The sequence below is a fragment of the Lepidochelys kempii genome, chromosome 3, assembly GCF_965140265.1.
Source record: "Lepidochelys kempii isolate rLepKem1 chromosome 3, rLepKem1.hap2, whole genome shotgun sequence".
In the NCBI taxonomy this organism is placed as follows: domain Eukaryota; kingdom Metazoa; phylum Chordata; order Testudines; family Cheloniidae; genus Lepidochelys; species Lepidochelys kempii.
The window spans coordinates 138,240,978-138,260,279 of NC_133258.1; the positions used below are offsets into that span (position 1 = coordinate 138,240,978).

Genomic DNA, 19,302 nt, shown 5'->3' on the forward strand with positions numbered 1-19,302 from the left:
ATGATTGTCTCAGTGTAACTGCAGAATGGGGATTTTATGGCTTAGACTCATGTGTTCACAAGCTTTTTAGGAGGCCTGTAAACTCTGGTTCACTGCATGTCACCATCATAAAGCACCTTTTTTAAAACAATGTAGAAGGGAAAATATTAAGTGCATAGTGTTGTCTAGGAGAAAGCACTGATGTGAATGACTATTACTTATAGTACCTTTGGTATTTGTAGTGTCAGTGGGAGAACAAATATTATCTTGTTGTAAAAGCCATCAGTTCTTGTGCACAAAATCTCATTTGCTGTATATTTGTTAACCTGCCTTTCCATGTATCATTTTAATTCCTTTGAGCATTTTGTGGCAAAGCTGGCGTTGGCCACTGTTTCCCCACAAATTCAGTCAGTTACTTACTGGAGCATACCTGAAGCAGCCATGAGGTTTCTCCTATGTTGGTACAGCAGCCAGAAAAAACAGACTTCTCAGTCATTTAAGGAGATATGAGGGCTAACTGTGTAACTGTTTTTTGGAGTGTGTTCTTATTTTTTTACAAAGTGGGAAGGGCAGGAGAAGATTGGTACTCCCCTCTCACAAATAGGAGAGGGAAGATAATAGGGTGACTGGAAAAGGAAGTCACCCGGGAAAGAAGAGGAATATGGGTCACTTCTTACCTTAGAGCTAATGGTCCAGCTAGAAGACTACTCCCCATTGCAGATCTCAATTCAACATTGGGTTGGACTGATTTATGGTGGGAAGCTCACAGATTTGCATGCACTTAATCAATTCTCCTTTTTGTAATACTAATTCTATATCAATTGACATAAATCATAAGCCCCCGTTTTGCATCACAGCTACTCCACCAACATAGTTTTCTACTGATACTCAGCCTCTCTGGGACTAGAACAAAGAGATCCCTCGGCTTCTAGATGCCCATTCCCTGATTCCTCACATCAGAAGTGCTGCTGGCTTCTACACTGGTAGTCTCTGAAGGGGGTACTCTCTTAAAAGGGATCTACAGAGCACATGACTGTAGACCGTGCTGCCCTTTACCACACTCAAAGCTATGACTCTTACTGGTCGACATTCTTCAAGAGTTAGAATTGTGTACAGCAGCTGTCGTCCACCAGGTCCTTTTCCCATTACTTGTGGAAATGAGTTCACAGAGATTAAGGGATGACTTTTCTGGTGTCACTCCCTCCATGCTATGCAGTAGAGGGGGACAGGGTGGCCTAAGACCTTGCACTTGATCTGCCTGTGCAGAGGAGACAGAACAGAATCACGGGTGAGTAGCATCTCATTTCCCACCCTCAACAATAACCGAAAGAACATATTCAATAGAAACAGCAACCTAAGCATCATGGCCAGCCTTAGGGAAAATAGTGCCCTGGGCAAACTTGTATTTTGGTGCCCCTGGCCCCAGTGGGTGTGGTGCCCCCCCCGGCATCCATGGGTGCCCCCCATTGCCTCTGGCCCGTGGGATTCCACTCCCTCTTCACCCCAACCCGTGCATCTCCCTGCTGCGCCCCCAACTCCTGCATCCACATGGGGAAACTGACCAGGATGCACGGAGCAGCTGACATTGCTGCTCCCCTTCGGAACACTGCTCCTCCTCACACACCTCTAGGGTGCTGTGAAGGGGGAAGTGGGGAGAAACATCAGGGCTCCCTGCATCAGGTCACTTCCCCACCTAGACTGCATAATGGGAGGGCAGGAGAGCAGCAGCTCCTGATGCTCGCCTCACAACCCAGCCCAGCCCAGCCCAGGTGGGGAAGTGACCTGGATGCAGGGAGCGCTTGGTGTTGCTCCTCACTCCCCCGACCACAGTCCCCTAGGGGGTCACGGAGGACCATTCAGGGGTGACCAGTAGCTGTTTGTCACCGCTCCCTCACCCATGTTCCTCCACTGAGAGGAAGCTGGGAGAAATCTGGATGCCCCCCCGCCCATGCAGCTGTCCCCTGGGAACAATTTCTGACACTACACCAGCAGCGTGCACCTCTGCACTGCCACATGGTGCCCCCTTGACCACTGGGCACCCTGGGTGGTCACCTGGGTGGCCTATCACTAAGGCTGGCCCTGACAAGCATACATGGTGGTGAGACAAAGCAATCAGAAAAAGCAAAGAGTAGGGTTGGCTGGAAAACAATTCATTTTCGAGAAGAAATTAGGTTTTGAAGTTTAATGCCTATGTGGATGAAAATGAGACTGTTAAAAAACTTTTCATGTAAAAAACACAAGAGAAACCCACTAGAGAATAGCCATTAACCTGGTGGCGAGGGCACTCACCTCAGCATACATGTTGGTGAGAGAAAGCAACGGTTCTACTGTAATACAAGTATATTATCCTCCCTCTGGAGGGCTAGATCCCTACTACATATCATTGTTGTAAAGAGAATGCTTCTGAGCATGACCACACCAGTGCCAGATTCCTTGACAGTTTAGTAATGTTATGTGCATTAAACCACTTACCATGGCTTACAGGAGCATCATTTGCTTGCTGTAAAAGCATTCTTTTCTTCTCAGCAAGCGGGATGAAAACCTTACTTATGAAATCAGCTGTACAACCTGAGTCTTCGGCGTTTCTGTTTAGAGGCAAGAACGTGTGTGCATGTCACACACACACACACACACACATGCTGCGCGAGAAAAAGTCAGTCAAAGAGAAATGCTAGAATAATGGTCAAAAATCACTGCTGTGAGCCTAGTGACTAAAAGATGGTGCATCAAATTCAATACCTGGAACCAATTCATGAGCCAAGTATGCATGGATATAGCACCTTACTGATGCCTAAACTGGCTCTGCACCAAGCTTACCAATGCTGAGGGCCATGAGGCCTATCATGTAAGGGAAGGCAGAGGAGATGTATACCTACTCCACAATCTGGAGCCATAGAACTCTGTAAGTATGTCATTACCAAGTGGTGGCTTTATCTATTATTATATTACTGCAGTGTCCAGAGGGCCCTCATCAAAAACTGGGCCCTCATTGTATTAAGAGCAACACAAACACATAGGAAAATACTGACCCTTTCCTGAAGAGCTTATAAACAGCATTTCATGTGTTACATACTTAACTGCATACTGTATGTTGATGCTCATTGTTTATGAGTACTTTGAAAAGTTCCCAATAGCCTGAGAGATAGAGATAGCTGGCTGGTCAATGAAGTTCCCGCTTTTCCTTTGGAATTCTGAGACTGGAATCCACACTGCATCACTAGCTGCCTCAAAACTAGGGTGACCAGATAGTAAATGTGAAAAATCGGGACCGGGAGGGCAGGGGGAGTAATTGGCTCCGATATAAGAAAAAGTTTCAAATATTATATCCCTATAAAATTGGGACATCTGGTCACCCTACCCGAAAGAGATGCTTCCTGGATGAGTTATTCTTTCAAATTAAGAGCTGGGAATGGCTTGACTAAAACAAGGATGAGGTGAATTTATTAAACTTTGATGGTCTCATCTTTCTGAATTGAGTGGGGGGACCACTGTTTGCTGTAATATTGAATACCCACATACAATGATATCCAGGGATAAAAATGAGGTTCTAGACGAAGGGTGAAAATGAAAAGAGAAAGAGGGGCATCCCTAACTACCCTTCCCCAGGTAGCACTGGAGACAGGATGTTCCATGTGGTAACACCCATCAAAATGAGTCAACATTTTTAACCCACGCTATGAAAATATTCCCAGTTCTTTCTCCACTCTTATACTGGCCAGGTACTGGTTAGTTTGTAATATTTCCACACACCACAAAAGGGTGATGTGGCATACAAGCAGTAAGATCCAGAGAGGTAGTGCTACCCCTCCATCAGCCCTGGCTGAGGAACCTTTAAAACATCTTTTCACTTTTTTATACAGGTGACACTCTTCAGAGATGGTATATTAGTAAAATCAAATCTCCTGTAACAAACAGAGCTGTTTCTTAACTGTGAGCTATGGGATCTTCAATATCACAACATTATGTTTAGAGAAGCTTTAAAGGTTTCTAAAATGTGCTAACTTAGAAGATAGATCTTTATCTCACAAATGGACACTAAGTTCCGTGTTAAACTTGCCCAAAGTTCTGTATTTTTGGATCTACAGTTTTGATTCAAGGCCATCTCTCATTTTGAATATAAAACAGAGTTTGAATTCCATAATTGTGAAATATAAAGTGTAAACAGTAGAGAAACTTCTGGTCTTAGCTTCTCTGGTGAAATTCATAACAACTCCATTGAGGTCAGTGGATATTCCAAATTTACACTGGTACATGATTTGGCCCTTTATCAGATTTTGCTTAATATTGGTGGGGATTTTGTGATGCTATTTTTGCTCCTGCATGGAGCATGAAACATGCTGAGAATTACAATAAATAAAAATTTTATACAAAATTGAATGAAAATTCAAACAAAGCATGTTTTCTAGTTCTTACCAAGGTCTATCTGCATATAAAAATGTATGAAAGTCATATATAGCTACTAGGTATTTAACATCAACACCAGTGAAGTTAGTTTTATTATACAGCAAATGATATTCTTTCCCCCCTTGCAATTAAGTAACCCCAATGAAGTCTATGGGGTTGCATGATTGCAATTCTGGGCAGAATGTGCCTCTTTAGCTATATATTTCTTCACAAAAAGGGAAGAAGTTAAATGGTTTTGCTTGTCTTATTACAACAACTAGATGCGTTAAAAACATAAAAAGATTAAGGCTCCAGTTGTTAATATGATTAGGGAAACATCAAAGTCAGTTCTGCTGTGAAATTAACTGCAATAATCATTCTCTGAATGGTCCCAAGTCACTACTGTGGCTATTTATAAAGAGATGGGATTCAAGCTACTCTGACACAATGGTTTCAAATATTTTTGCTATGAAGAATACACTGAAGATAGCATCTTTTGTTAAAGAGGGCTCTTTTGGCAAAGGTATGGGTGCTGCCCTCTTAAAATGATAGGGAACCTCCCTACAAACCAGAAATACATTTGTAATTGCAGTAACACAGATGCTGTGATTCCACATAGGAACTATGTTGAAAGAAGCTAGAGGAGCTGGTCATTTGAGGCATATGTAAAACAGTTGAACACTTTTGATAGAGTTCCTAAATCAATGCTTGAAAAGAAAGAGCCCACTACAGGCCAAGAGTTAAAGGACCCAGAATCACCCGTAGAGGATAGAAAGGCAGGACAGCAGATAGAGCATCTCTTTAAGCAGCAAATACTTCTGCCCACTCCTCCGCTATGCAACAGAATCAATGTACCTACCTACATGGGGAAGGGCAGAAGAGAGACAAGATTCCAGGACTCTGGACAGGATGTATCTGCATGTCTTACATGCCACAGATCCTAAGACCACAAGGCTTTCTGTACTCGCAGCATACTGTGGCAATTAAGCCAAAATAAAGAGGCACCAGAGGGCGTATGTTTCTACCACTACTTCCCTCCCACTCTGTGTGTGTGTGTGTGCATACATGCACATACATGCAGGGAGAGAAGTGGAGGTAGGGGGGGAAAGAGTGTAAGTGTTGTGACATGTCTTGCTCCTCCATGGACTGGGGTTGGATGATAAGGCCAGATTTTACCAGCCAAGCCTGGCTACTCAAGTTTGGCACACGGATAGATTTTTCCAGAAGTACTGATCTGAAAACCAGCCCAGCATTTGGAGCATCCTCCTAGATGAAATACCATTTAGAATGAGCATATTTCCAAAAGAGTTAAGATTCATCATAGTTACTAGCAGGAGATTGAATCATAGAATCATAGGACTGAAAGGGACCTCAAGAGATCTTCTAGTCCAGTCCCCTGCATTCATGGCAGGACTAAGAATGATCTAGACCAGTGATTCTCAACCAGGAGTACGCATGGGGGTTGTGCAGAGGTCTTCCAGGGGGTACATCAACTCATCTAGATATATGCCTAGTTTTACAAGAGGCTACACAGAAAGCACTAGTGAAGTCAGTGCAGACTAAAATTTCATACACACAAAATGAGAAAGTAAGCAATTTTTCAGTAATAGTGTGCTGTAACATTTTTGTATTTTTATGTCTGATTTTGTAAACAAGTAGTTTTTAAGTGAGGTGAAACTTGGGGTATATAAGACAAATCAAACTCCTGAAAGGGGTACAGTAGTCTGGAAAGATTGAGAGCCACTGATCTAGACCATCCCTGACTGGTTTGTGTCTAACGTGCTCTTAAAAATCTCCAGTGATGGAGATTCCACAACCTCCCTAGGCAATTTATTCCAGTGCTTAACCACCCTGAAGGAAGTTAGGAAGTTTTTCCTAATGTCCAACCTAAATTGCCTTTCTGCAATTTAAGTTCATTGCTTCTGGTCCAGCTTGGTATCATCCTCAAACTTTATAAGTGTACTCTCTATGTCATTATCTAAATCATTGATGAAGATATTGAACAGACTCAGAACTGATCCTTGTGGGACCTCACTCAATATGCTTTTCCTTCTTGACTGTGAACCACTGATAAACTGTTTGGAAAACGTTCCTAGTTATGCACCCACTTCATAGTACCTCCATCTAGGTTGTATTTCCCTAGTTTGTTTATGAGAAGGTCATGCGAGACAGTATCAAAAGCCTTATTAGAGTAATTGACTAGAGAAAGGTGGAACATAATACATTTGGCTTTACAATTTACAGCAAAGTATCTCAAAGAACTTGATACACTTTAGAATTCTAATACTCCCCCCCAGGGTAGGAAAGTTTCATCATTTTCATTTTATAGCTAGGGAAGCTGAGGTACGGAGACATTAAGGCCATGTCTACACTACAAAGTTTGGCCAACAAAAGTTACACCAGCATACACTTGCCACAGTTAGCATATCACTCGAGCACATGCATACTTGGCTCCTTGTGCAATGCTCACCAGGAACGCTTGTGCGAGTGCACAGTGTGGTGGTGCCATGGGTAGGTGTCCCAATGTGAAACTCACCATCCTCTGGTTCACTGTCCTTTGGGAAATTTTGGCAATGGATGATGGGGCAGAGACAAATCATGCAGGAGTGACTGGGAGCAAGGGGTCCAGTTCCCATCATGCAACTTTCATCCCATAATGCCATCCATATCCCATAATTTTGGCTTCTTTAAAAAAAAAATCCTCAAACCCATATGGCACTTCTCACAGAAGCATGGAGTCTGCATAGCTCTGCACTGTTGTCATGAGCATTGCATGCACAGGACAATCAATCATCCAGCATTTGCAGAGCTGCAGGACGCAGCAGGGGACGTGATGGTTATTGTGGAGGACAGATTGCTGTGGGACATAGTGAAAAAGAAAATTCAAGGTGGTTGGTGGCATTCATGGAGCAGCTGCAGACAGCGCACCTTGTGGGCCTGAGAAACTATCTTAATGCAGGTTGGGGTGACAAGCAGTGACTGCAGGACTCTCAGCTGTGAAAGACCACACTTCTGGGATCTGTGAGATGAGCTTGCCCCAGTCCTCCAGAGCAACAACACCAGAATGAGAGCTGCATTGACAGTGGAGAAGCAAGTGACAATTGCACTGTGGAAGCCCACAAAGCCAGACTGTGGATTTTCCTCCTGACTGGTCACAATGGGGGCCATTGTGATGCAAGTGTTCAGGGCCATTAATCATCTCCTGTTGTGCAGAACTGAGACTCTAGGCAATGTGCAGGACATAGTAGATGGATTTACAGCAATGAAGTTCCCAAACTGCAATGGGACAATAGATGGCATGCCTACGCCTATTTTCACACCAGCCCACCTTGCCAAAATATACATCAACAGAAAGGGCTACTTTTCTTCAGTTATACAACCATTGGTAGGTCACGGGGATGCTTCTTCAGGGAAGGTGCATGACACCCACATCTTTTAGAACACAGGACTGTTCAGAAAGCTTCTAACTTGGACTTCCTTTCCCAACCAGAGGATTACCAGTGGGAATGTTGAAATGCCAGTAGTGATCCTGGGGGACCCAGCCTAGCCCTTGCTTCCCTGGCTCATGAAGCCAAACATGAGTCACCTCAATAGCAGCAAGGAGGTTCAGCAGGTGCGGAATGACAGTTGAACATCCTTTCGGTAGACTGCTGGCATTGTTTACTCACAATACTAGATATCAGTGAGAAAAATATCCCAATGGTTATACCTACTTCTTGTGTCCTGCAGGATATTTGTGAGGCAAAGAGGGGGAAAATCTGCTGTAGGGGTAGTATGCAGAGGTGGAGCAGTTACCTGCAGAGTTTGAATGGCCAGACACAAGAGCTATTAGAAAAGCTCACCACAGAGCTATATAGTGGAGGAAGGCCTTGAAAGAGCATTTTAAGACTCAGCAACAGTACCATGGTGTAGTAGACTATACTCTACTTGGCCCTGAAGTTTTGTGGGGTATTGGAATTCTGTGGTGCACATTTATGAATATAACATGATCTCTGTTAATGCACCTATCAGTTATGTGGTACTTGCTGTACATTAATTATTACACTGTGTTTGTCACTGATACTTAGAGTTCTGTCGGTCTGTAAAATTACAAGTAGTGGGCATCCTCAGTAGTACTAGGTGTTCTGCAGCACATGTTGGGAAATAATAAAGAAGAATTATTCACCAAAAATGGATTTTTATTGCATACCAAAACCAGTACAAAAAAGTGCAATAAGACAAAGACAATAAATACTTCCGAAATAAATTAATGGAACAGAACTTAAAATGAACAGATAACATCTGTCCATTTTGGCTATGCATACAATAGCTGTGGCTCTCACAGGTCAATGTGCATGAAGTTGTGATTGTTTTTACTGTCCCCTGGTGTGGAGTGGTAGGGGTATGGATGTCACCCCCAATGACACGTGGAATGTCAGGGGGTTGTAGGGAGATGCTAAAATGGAGTTCTCCATTGGCTGAACATGGAGGTAAGCCTGTAATTTTGTTGACCTACAAGTTCAATGAGTCTGCAGCATCTGAGCTTGCTGCTAGAGAAGCTCTATTATGTACTGGTGCATCTCCCTCCGATTCCTGCACCTTTCTCCTTTCCACTTTCCCACTCCATGCTGTCTGTAATATTCACTCTCTAGGCCCTGGTCCAATGCAGTACTGGTTTGTAGAATCTTGCTGAATGTATCCTCTTCTTTCTTCTCATCCGGCTCAGTTGTTCTGCAGGTGTGGAGGGCGAGACCCCCCTCTAGGCCACAATGGCAGCAGCTACAAAACAGAGGTACTACTGTCAGTATATAATAGGGTGACCAGATGTCCCGATTTTATAGGGACAGTCCCGATTTTGGGGGCTTTTTCTTATATAGGCACCATATATACCCCCCACCCCTTGTCCCAATTTTTCACACTTGCTGTCTGGTCACCCTAGTATAGAAACAATGGAAAGATTATTATGTTTCAGAACCCCCCCTCCCTTGGTCCCCAAAAGTTTAAAACAATACATGGTTATTGACACCGCAGCTCTGGAGCACCTCAGTACAGCACCATTCTCCAGTCCAAACCCCAGCCCTGGTGAGTATGGCCTTCCATAGGGATGAGGGGAATTGTTCAGCTGCATGGAGCAATACAATTTTGGCCTCAGTTTCCATGGGTCTGAATGCAGGGCAATGGCACACAATACTGGCACTGTTGTCCACAGGCAGTGGTGATTTTAGCTGCTATCTCGCTCCCAAGGCTAACAAAGGCACAGAGAGCACAGCTGCCACTGGTGTCCTGAAGCCATCTGGGCCAATATGCCACTAGTGTGTTTACAGTAATGGTGGCTGCCAGTCATTGTGGAATGGCTGGGAAAGTGTCCTACTATGGAGGAAGAAATAAGGAAGCAACCCTTAGAAACCTTCAGGAAAGGATTGCAGAGTACCTCCATGGAAGTTTCATTGAGCTCTTTCAGGAGAATACAAGAGACATCACTGTACACATAGACAAACTGCTCTGCATGCCCACTCCACAAGAGCTCTACAGGGAATGAAAAGCAGATATCAACTTCATCTCTTCTAGTATGAAGAAATTAATGAAAAGTCACTGCCTCTGGCCTGCTACACTGGGGTCAGGCTCCATCTATATATTTAAATATTGTAACAGGAAATGCATTCATACACTTACCTGAGGTTCCTTCCCCTGCATCGGGCTCACTCGTGCTCAGCTGGTGGGACTGACCAGACTGCAATGGAGTATTGAACAGATCCTGCCTTGTGGCAAAGCTGAACCCCCCAGTTGCATGTCCCCCATCTTCCTCTTCCTTCTCCCTGCAGTTCATGGCAGGGGTTTATCTCTCAGGTTCTACCAAGGCATCCACAGCATTCTGCAGGGTGATGATGGGTATGGAATCAGCTTGGTGTAAAAATGGCAGGTCCATAGCTCGGCCCCAGATTGACTGTTGGTCTCCCTAGCCTTCTGGTATAGCTGGTGCAGTTCCTTTACTTTCACAGAGCACTGCTATTTATCTCTGTTGTATTCTTTCACCTGCATCTCCTGTGCAATCTGTTCATAGATGTTCACTTTTCTACTACTTCTCTATAGCTGTGCCTGCAGATTCTTCTCCCCACAGGCCCAAAAGAGCCAATACTTCCTGTCTAATCCAGGCAGAAGTGCATCTGTAGCATGTAGCCAGCATGGTCAGTTGGGCAGTTGCACACAACCAAGGATTGCTGCTAAGTGTGCTTGCCCAGCTGGGCAGTCAATGTCATTCCAAAAATACGCAGAGTTTTTAAAAGGAGGTGTGTAGCTTCCCGTCTCTGTGACCCCTGAGCAGTGGAGTTCACAATTGTGACCAGAGCAGTCAGTGTCAAGCATTGTGGGACAGCTGCTGGAGGACTGCTAGGTCAATATAGGTCACATGGTGTTGACCACAGTACATCAGCTATGGCTTAATGTCATTTGGGGAGGTGGTATTACTGTGCCGCTGTAACGGGGTGCAGACAATGGGAGTCAAATATGAGCATATAGACACATGTGCAGCTAATTCAATGCATGGCAGCTTATGTCAACCTTTCTTTATAGTGTAGACCAGGCCTAAGCAAATTACCTACTGTCACAAAAACCAAGCTGGTTGCAGAGATTGTGAAAAGAACTCAAGGGTCCTTTATGCCAAACCGCTGCTGTAAACCTTAGGCTATGCTAAAGGGTATGGACACAACTTGAAAGACTGAAAGTTGCTTTCTGTTGTATTTGTGTGCTTATTGCACACACTGTACACTCAAAATGTTACAGAACACAAAGTACATTGAAATAATGGCCAATAAATTGTCCAATTTTTATTGCTATTTAGAATGAACAAGATCCTCTGGTCTTATTTAACAGTTTTGTAGAGTCACAATGGCTTCTTTAATAATGATTCTCCTCAGCCCATTTATATGGAAAAAGACTATGTAAGGGGAAGCAAGATAAGGGAAATTTTGTACATAAGTATCCGCATTCAGCATGTAGAGTTCAGAATAAAATAACTATCTAGCTTCCTAAGAAGATCAGATTTGTTCATACTGCAGAAATTTCACTCGAAAGAAAGGCATCTTTTGTGGTAGAGTCTGGGCATGAGAAAAAGGGTTGGCTTTTTTACCTGTCACATTACATCCTATTTCCTTTTCAGAGGAAGAAAGATCTTTTAAAAGGCTTCTTTTCAAGGGCAGAGTCTGTGTTCTTTTTAGATCATTGTGCTAAAAAATTCACAGGGACTTCGATGGCTTTGTGCTACAACGTACAAAGTAGTGTGCACACTTTCCCCCCTCATTGGCCCTCATGCACTTATGTGAGTATTGATTTACATTGGCTGTCTTGCCAGTTATAGCAGCTTTAAGGATATTTATGTTGAAATTTGTTTTTGGGTTAGCAGATGTTAGCATATGCATTCAAAATTTAGCTAACATTCCCTCCCCCATAATTAATTCACTTCACTGAAATATGCTGCCTGGCTGTTCACAAGCCCTGACTTGAACATTCCAAACAAGAGCTGGCTGCAGCTGCATGCTCTAGCTAATTCTTCTCCTCACCCCCACCCCCAAGTTGCCATTTTATAAGCACAATCTCACTCTCCAGAGGTTCTGGTATTGCTAGATAACACACTTCCTAAATAATATGCCCTTGAGCCAGGTGTTATCTCATCCAAACATATGCTTTCTTGTGCTTAATTTTATCACTTTCTGAAATGAGAACTTTTTTTGTTTTTAAAAAGGCATTTTAAGTACCAATCTTTGATTCATCTTAACGTAAAAAAACCCCCCAATGTTGCTAAAGTAGAGCCACAATATTTACAATGCCTATTTACCCTATGCCTATTCACTCCATATGGACTCTCATTTTTAGATACATTAAATATGTCAAAGCTAATCTACAAAATTTTGATCCCACTTTCCTCAAAAAATAAGAAAACAACCCCCCCACACTAAAATCTCAATGAATTTTGTGATTAGTGATAGAAGATCTTAACAGGAAAGCTGCCTCCTGAGCTCCTCTTGTGGCCTGTGGTCATTCTGAATCCCTGCCTCTGTTCCCCCTCTTCAGAGCCCCTTAACTCCACACAGTCTCATTTAATAGCCACCCTTCTTGGCATCTTATTTTATTAACACAAAGTTCCAAAAGTAAACAACAAAATTCTTTCACCTAACTTTAAACTGGCCACAGCCCCTCATCTGAAGAAGCAGAGAGCAAGAAGAGACGATGTAGACCCTGGAGAAGATGTAGGGTCTGCCCTATCTTCTTCCAAAAAGGAAAAGATGACTTTCAGCTAGGTCTTCTTACCCAGCTCTAATTCCCTTCCTTGTGTACCACTTCAGGAGGTCCTCTCCCTGCAGTTTCACTCTGCAGCTTTTTCCCCTTTCCACAGGCCTCTGTTTTTCTACCTTCCCAGAGGCCTGGTTTAATCACGTGGTTTGCTTCATACTCTCAAACCCGAGAACTCCAATTAGTTATCTCATGGTGGGCTGAGACCTCTCCCCCTTTATAAGGGCCAGCCATACTGTGTCAGACATATAGTCAACACAACAGGAATAAAAACAGCTTTTTGACTTCAAACTTCATGTCTGCCTTTATGCTACATTGTAGTTACCTGCTTTCCTAAGTATCTCCCAGATTAAGACTGATAGAGTATAGTGGTTGTAAAATGCACGTACAAATGCAATCAATAAAAAAGGTACAATGTGGTGTTGATATCAGAAAAGTTATAATATTCTGTAATATCTTTCATTTATATAGTGCCAATCAAGAGATTTCAAAACAGTAGATGTACAAGGGATCACTTCCCCTTCCAGCAAAATGCAGCCAACTCTTGGGTGGAAAACGGCAATTCAACAGTCTCAGCAATACTACAGTTGGGAAATCAGAAATAAAAATTCTGATCACACTTGTCCATGAGCAGCTAAAATTTCAAATTTGGCTGTTGGACAAGAACCACCACCACTTTTCAGGATGTAGTCTCATGTTTCCTGGAAAATTGAAGTGATATATTGTTGCAGCTGTGATTAGCAAATGACAGTTCTCTGCATGCTGCCTGTACTGTTTTGAACTACTATACCAGTTTTCTAATTTTTTATTCTCTTTATTTTAGCACGTTTTACTCTGACTTGGACTTACATGTTTTGTTTATTTTTTGCTTTGATATATATTAACATTCCACTGCTGCCATCTGTGACAGAGTCCGAACTGAAATAATGCAATGTATTTAAAAATCTAACAACTAAATAGTGGGGAATGTCCATCAGGTTTGAAATCCAGAATAGCAGCAATTTAGCCCTTCATAGTGCTGCCTGCTGTTGCTATGAGTGCGCGAAGTGATTGTGTTCATGAATGGTTCATTCTAAGTCCCCTTCAAGCTAACAGAGAATACCCCAAAGGGTTGAGATTTCACAAAGTTATAAACATCTGAAAACTGGGGATTATAATGGGAAGTCTTTTGTAACCTTAATAATAGTGGCTGCTATTCACCTATAATTGAGACAGCTAATATAAGTGGTCTAATTCTCAGAAATGCTGAGTACCAACAACTCCCACTGAAGTCAATGGGAGTTTTAAGTGCTCAGTACCTTGTAAAATCACACCACAGTAATTTCATGCCTAAATATGGCTGCTTTGGGCACCCACATTTGAAAATTCTGGCCATTGTCTGTATTGCTTGAGCAGAGATACACTCTAAGTAAAGTTTAGAATTGTAGCCTCCCCCACTCAGAATGATACAGGAGAGCAGAGAGGGAGAATACCACACACTAAGGGTGTGATAGTTTGGGGAATTGACAATTTTTTGGTGGTGATCAATTCTTATTCTTTATTGTCCCCACTGTTGGGGGCTCCCCAACTACTAAAGAAAGAGAAACAGTTAGGTGAAACAGGATTTAGCATTTTATTATAGTGGTCAAATTAGTTGATCAGAAGGAGCCCTATAATACTTAGAGCAGCCATCCCCACATATTTCTCCTAATGTTACCCAACGTGTGACTACTCTGTCATGGAGTGTTCTTTGCTCAAGGATGCTATGTATTGAACTTCATAACCTTACTCTGCTGCTAAAGGCCAAGTCTTGTTTGTCTTTCTAAAGTGTGTTATACAATGTATGATGCATCTAGTGAATTAAAACAATCCTTCCTTTGAGCATTTGGTCAAGTTCACAAGACTTTCACCTTTATTTCAAAATTCAGATGGAAGCCCAGCTGAGAAAACAATGACAAATCTAGTCTAATAAAGATCATAGGCCAAATGCATCAATGGTATAAATTCCATTCACATTAGGATGTTTAGTCCAGGGTTGAATTGGTCCCTGTGTTCTTAAAAATTCTTCAGCTAGGTCTACAGTAGAAAAGGTTTGCTTGTATAGCTAAATCAATATATGTATACAGGGAAACCCTCCAAGTGTAGGCACAGCTTCTATCAGCCAAAAGGTAGTTTTGCTGTAGCTTATGCTGGTTTGGTAAGCATCTTTGGTAAAATGATACCAGCACCTACTAGGACTTTACAGGTCAGTATAGAAATGTCACAATAATAAGAAAATAATAAAAATCACACCTCTAACAGCAAAAGTTTCTCATATAGACCTGGCTTAAGAAAAAAGACTCACTGTAACAGCAAGCTCCCCCTTCAGGACAGCTGTGTCTGTAGTCTTTAGACAGTCCTGGCTCTGGTCAAGTCATACCCCCAGAACTGGAGGCAATGGTTTCACGTTCTTTGGGCCTTTCTGGCCCCAGCTTTACAGCTGGGCCACTAAGTAGTTCAGAGCCCTTCTGGGGGTTTATTGTTTTCCAATTGTAGGCCACTTCCCCAGTGGCCTATGAAGAGGAACCAGGCTCACCCACTACTCCAGGTCCCAGCCCAGAGACCCTAAGAATGATAGTCACACACCACCATGTCCTTTTAAAACTAAACTCTTTTCAGTTCCCTGGGCCACATCCCCGTAGCCCCAGCCTTCACTAATGCTTCACCCTTACTTCAGGTCTCTTATGTTCAGGCCCAGCAGCCAGCCAGGAGCCCTTTCTCACTTCCCCAATCTCTGCCAGCACTGAGCTGTCCATGGTGCTGCAATTTCCTTTGGTCAGCCAGGCACATAATCCACACTCCTCTGGCTCCAACAAAGAACCAACTGTGGGCTGCACTGTAGCTCCTTTTATACTAGTCTGCAACCCTCTGATTGGCTGCCTCATGTGTAGTCTTTCTAGGATGCTTGGAAGACTTAGTTCCACTTCTCCTCTCCTGGGACAGATGTGGCAGGACCCTGAGGCCTCCAGCAGGGGACCTCTAGGCCTATCCCAACCCATCACACTCACTCAATAGCTATAGCCTGAAGATTTCTGAAGCTCTGTTAAAGAATGATAGCTAAAACAAAACTTAGCTGCACGCTTCAGATGGAGGGTTTTTTTTAATGGAAATCTGATTTATTGAAATTACAAGACTTGTAAGTCTGAAGAAGTTTAAAAGAGATGCTATCTCCCAAAGCCACAACTGGAACTGACAGTAAGGATCCAGGAGCGAAATCACTTGTCCCTGCTTCTGCTACCTTGTAAACTGTTATGGTAGACAGAATGAGTAGGTTTTGTTTTTCAATGCTAGAAGCTGCTTGATAAACTGTATATCATGCTGCAGTACTCTGGGCAGCCCTTCTTGTCAATAATTTCTATGATGGTGCTGCTTGGCTTAACAGGCACTGGTCTCCATTCCATTTTTTCTTTTCATTCCATTTTTATTCGTGAATTTGCAAAGCCAACGAAGGGCAACAGAAAAACAGAAATGAGCTCCACTATAAATTTATGGTACCACAGGGGTCCAGCACAAAGTGATCTTCCCTTGCATTTCAATCCCTACCACATTTCCCCTTTAGCTCTTAAAGTTCTAGAAACAATCAGGCTAGCTAATATAGTAACCAGTTTAGAAACTGCTTCTTTATTTGATGTCAGATTTGAACCAATCTTGCAGCTATCCATGCCCCTGTTAGGACAATTGGATTCTTTTGATGCTAAGATTGACACTGTTAATAAAATCTCTCCAGGGGAAAAACAGTAGAGAGGAGCCTTGGGGATATAAAGTGTCCTGGGCTTTGGAAAAAGAATGACGGTCCCCAGACAGTAACTGTTGTATTCATCGTTAATCACAATCTAGGCATGGTTAGAAAAGCCTTTAATATAACCACATACCGAGTCTATCTTTAATAACAGGATGGATAGTGGCAGAGCTGGGTTAAAGCAATCTAGACTGAGACCCTAAGTTTCCCCCTTCATGTAGATTTATTAGAGTCATTACTTTATCAGGGGATGGAGCTCTACTGTGCTCCATTTCTCCCCTTCCCTCCCCCACACCCTCAGGCAGCAACAGGGTCTTTTCTCCTCATCCTTCCACAGAACAGTGGCAAGGAGGCCTGATCTCTGTTGACAAGTGTGGGTGACTTCCTCTCTATTCTAGAGGTAGCTGCTCCTCCCCCAGATGGAGGTCATCTACCTCCATTGCACTCAATTCACATTCTCCGGCCTTTTCCATAACCATAAGGGCTATAGACATGTTTTCCCCTAAGTGGAATAGAGAGTTATATATCATCACATGACTCTTGGAGCCAAAACATATACCTGTTGTACCTGTGCCTTTATTTGACCCTCCATGGTGGAGGATCTAGCTAATGCTATGCTGCTCTTATTAAATCCTAGGTTGGATATTAGGAAAACCTTTTTCACTAGGAGGGTGGTGAAACACTGGAATGCGTTACCTAGGGAGGTGGTGGAATCCCCTTCCTTAGAAGTTTTTAAGGTCAGGCTTGACAAAGCCCTGGCTGGGATGATTTAGTTGGGATTGGTTCTGCTCTGGGCAGGGGGTCAGACTAGATGGCCTCCAGAGATCCCTTCCAACTCTGTTATTCTATAATTCTATGAAATTCCTCATTGTCTGTTCTTCAAGATACTGGATAAAAGTTCTGTGTACAAATCCTCGACATGTCTGTTCTTTAAGTTGGTGCTATAATTGTAGTGTCTGTGTCTTATGAGACTGTATGTTGCAGTTAGTCAGGGGGAAATGAAATGTTATGTATAATAATAAAATATATATATATTTCAAGATTTATCTAAAGCTACCCAAGCTCAGTGTAAAATAATATCTTTTGCTTACAACATAATTTGGTTTTTTAGGTTTCCTCTACTGCTTTTCTCTTCCCTGCCAAGTTTTAAATTAATCAAAGATCAAAAGCATTTTATATTTTTGGACTAAGTTGTTGGCAAAACATTTTGGCTTCCTAAATTCAGAATGGAAAAGACAACTATGTTAATTATGATAATGTTTCTGACATTGATCCAATAGATTATTGGATTTGAGACAAATGAGTGTAATCTACTATATGACACAAAAAACAATTGTTAAATAATCAGAGATATATAGTATAAGTGTGAGATTTCACAAATTTAACGTTTTCATGTTACTACCCCTTCGGTATCTCTCTTGTTTGAGCAGCTACCTTTGTAGAGAAAACATTATGAATTCCTGATATTGATCTGTGCACAAATTTATTATGATTTACTATTAGTTTTGAATGAAGTGTCAATAATTTTGAAAAGAATTAAAAATTGGGTCATAGCTAGAGCAGGGCAAAAAAAAATTAGATAAGTTTATTTGACCAAAAATGTAGCTTTGGTTGATCTGAAACTATTCAGAAATTTGATGTGAATAGTTTCAGCCATTCACAAAACAGCCAAAGGAGGAGGAGAAGAAAGTAGTGATGGGGGCAGCTGAGGTGCTACTGCACCCTCATCCTTATAATCTTTAGTCCCATTATTAGGGCACTCACCTCGGATGTAGGAGAGTCATGTTTGAACCCTTGTGCCCAACCCATTCCTTTTTTTTTTTCAGAACTGCCACCAAACCAAGAAAAAATGGTTATTTGCCCAGCTCTAGTTACAGATTTTTATGTCATTTTTGAGCATATGTATACTTATGTAAGGGTTAAACAGAATTTGATCCAGAGCCTTTAAAACAGAGGCCACTTCTCTGGAGGACAATTATGAGAAGTCTCAAACAGACAAACAAGAGAATTTCAAGAGGACTCACCTCTAATACATTAATTTAAATTAGTGCCTTATACACTAGGAAGATTGAAAAAAAGGAAGCAGGTCAATTCATTTTGTCTCCAATTATAATATTTCTGTAAACACTACTGGTACAGTATTTAAAGTGCTTCTATACCATGTGCTTCACAGTGCATTAGCAGACCTCCCAGGTTCCTTTATGCTATATCACTTCCATTTGAATAATTTTCTCCATACAAATCTTTAGCTGGGTGCTATCATTTTTCTGTGTCGCCATTAAGAATCACAAATAACAGGCTTAAAACTGCCCCTAGCTGATTATGTTTATCAGACCAACCCCAAGCCACTTAAATGACTGGTAGGATTAGACACAACAACACATCAACCTCAACACTGAAACAAGAGTTTTACTCAGGCCATGTCTACACTAGCAAGTTTACAGTGACAAGCTGTACCGATCAGGCTGCGCCACTGTAAGATCGCTTGTGTAGCCATGCTATGTCGACGGGAGAGCTCTCTCCCATTGACATAATAAAACCACCTCCATGAGCGGTGGTAGCTGTGTTGGTGGCAGAAGCTCTCCCACTGACATAGTGCTGTCCACACTGGCACTTCTGTGGGTGTAACTTATGTCATTCAGGGAGGTGATTTTTTCACGCCCGAGTGATAAACTATACTGACCAAAGTGGTAGTGTAGACAAGCCCTAATGAGGATTAGTTGACACAACTCATTTAACCTGTTATGAGGTGGGAAGGACTCATCAGTTACCCATCTACAGCCAGATACTGACCATATGTTACATGGAATTAAGTGATGCTGTAGTCCCTCACATTCTCATATATTCCAGCTCTGCATTTGCCTGAGTGATCCTCAGGACTCAAGGGGCTGTGGCGGGGGGGAGGGAATTAGTGCCTG

General features: G+C 42.4%; 1 protein-coding gene and 1 long non-coding RNA gene across 17 annotated transcripts in view; both read right to left on the reverse strand.

Annotated features, from left to right (window-relative positions):
* RGS7 (regulator of G protein signaling 7) overlaps positions 1 to 19,302 on the reverse strand; it is a 428,859-nt gene that overhangs the window by 155,833 nt on the left and 253,724 nt on the right. The window lies entirely within an intron of this gene.
* Positions 8,541 to 19,302, reverse strand: part of LOC140909285 (uncharacterized) — a 35,267-nt gene continuing 24,505 nt past the window's right edge. The window contains exons 2-3 of the long non-coding RNA XR_012158165.1: positions 10,015 to 10,213; positions 8,541 to 9,120 (exon numbers count right to left, since the gene is read on the reverse strand). This is a non-coding gene — a long non-coding RNA (uncharacterized lncRNA). The remainder of the gene's footprint in view (positions 9,121 to 10,014; positions 10,214 to 19,302) is intronic.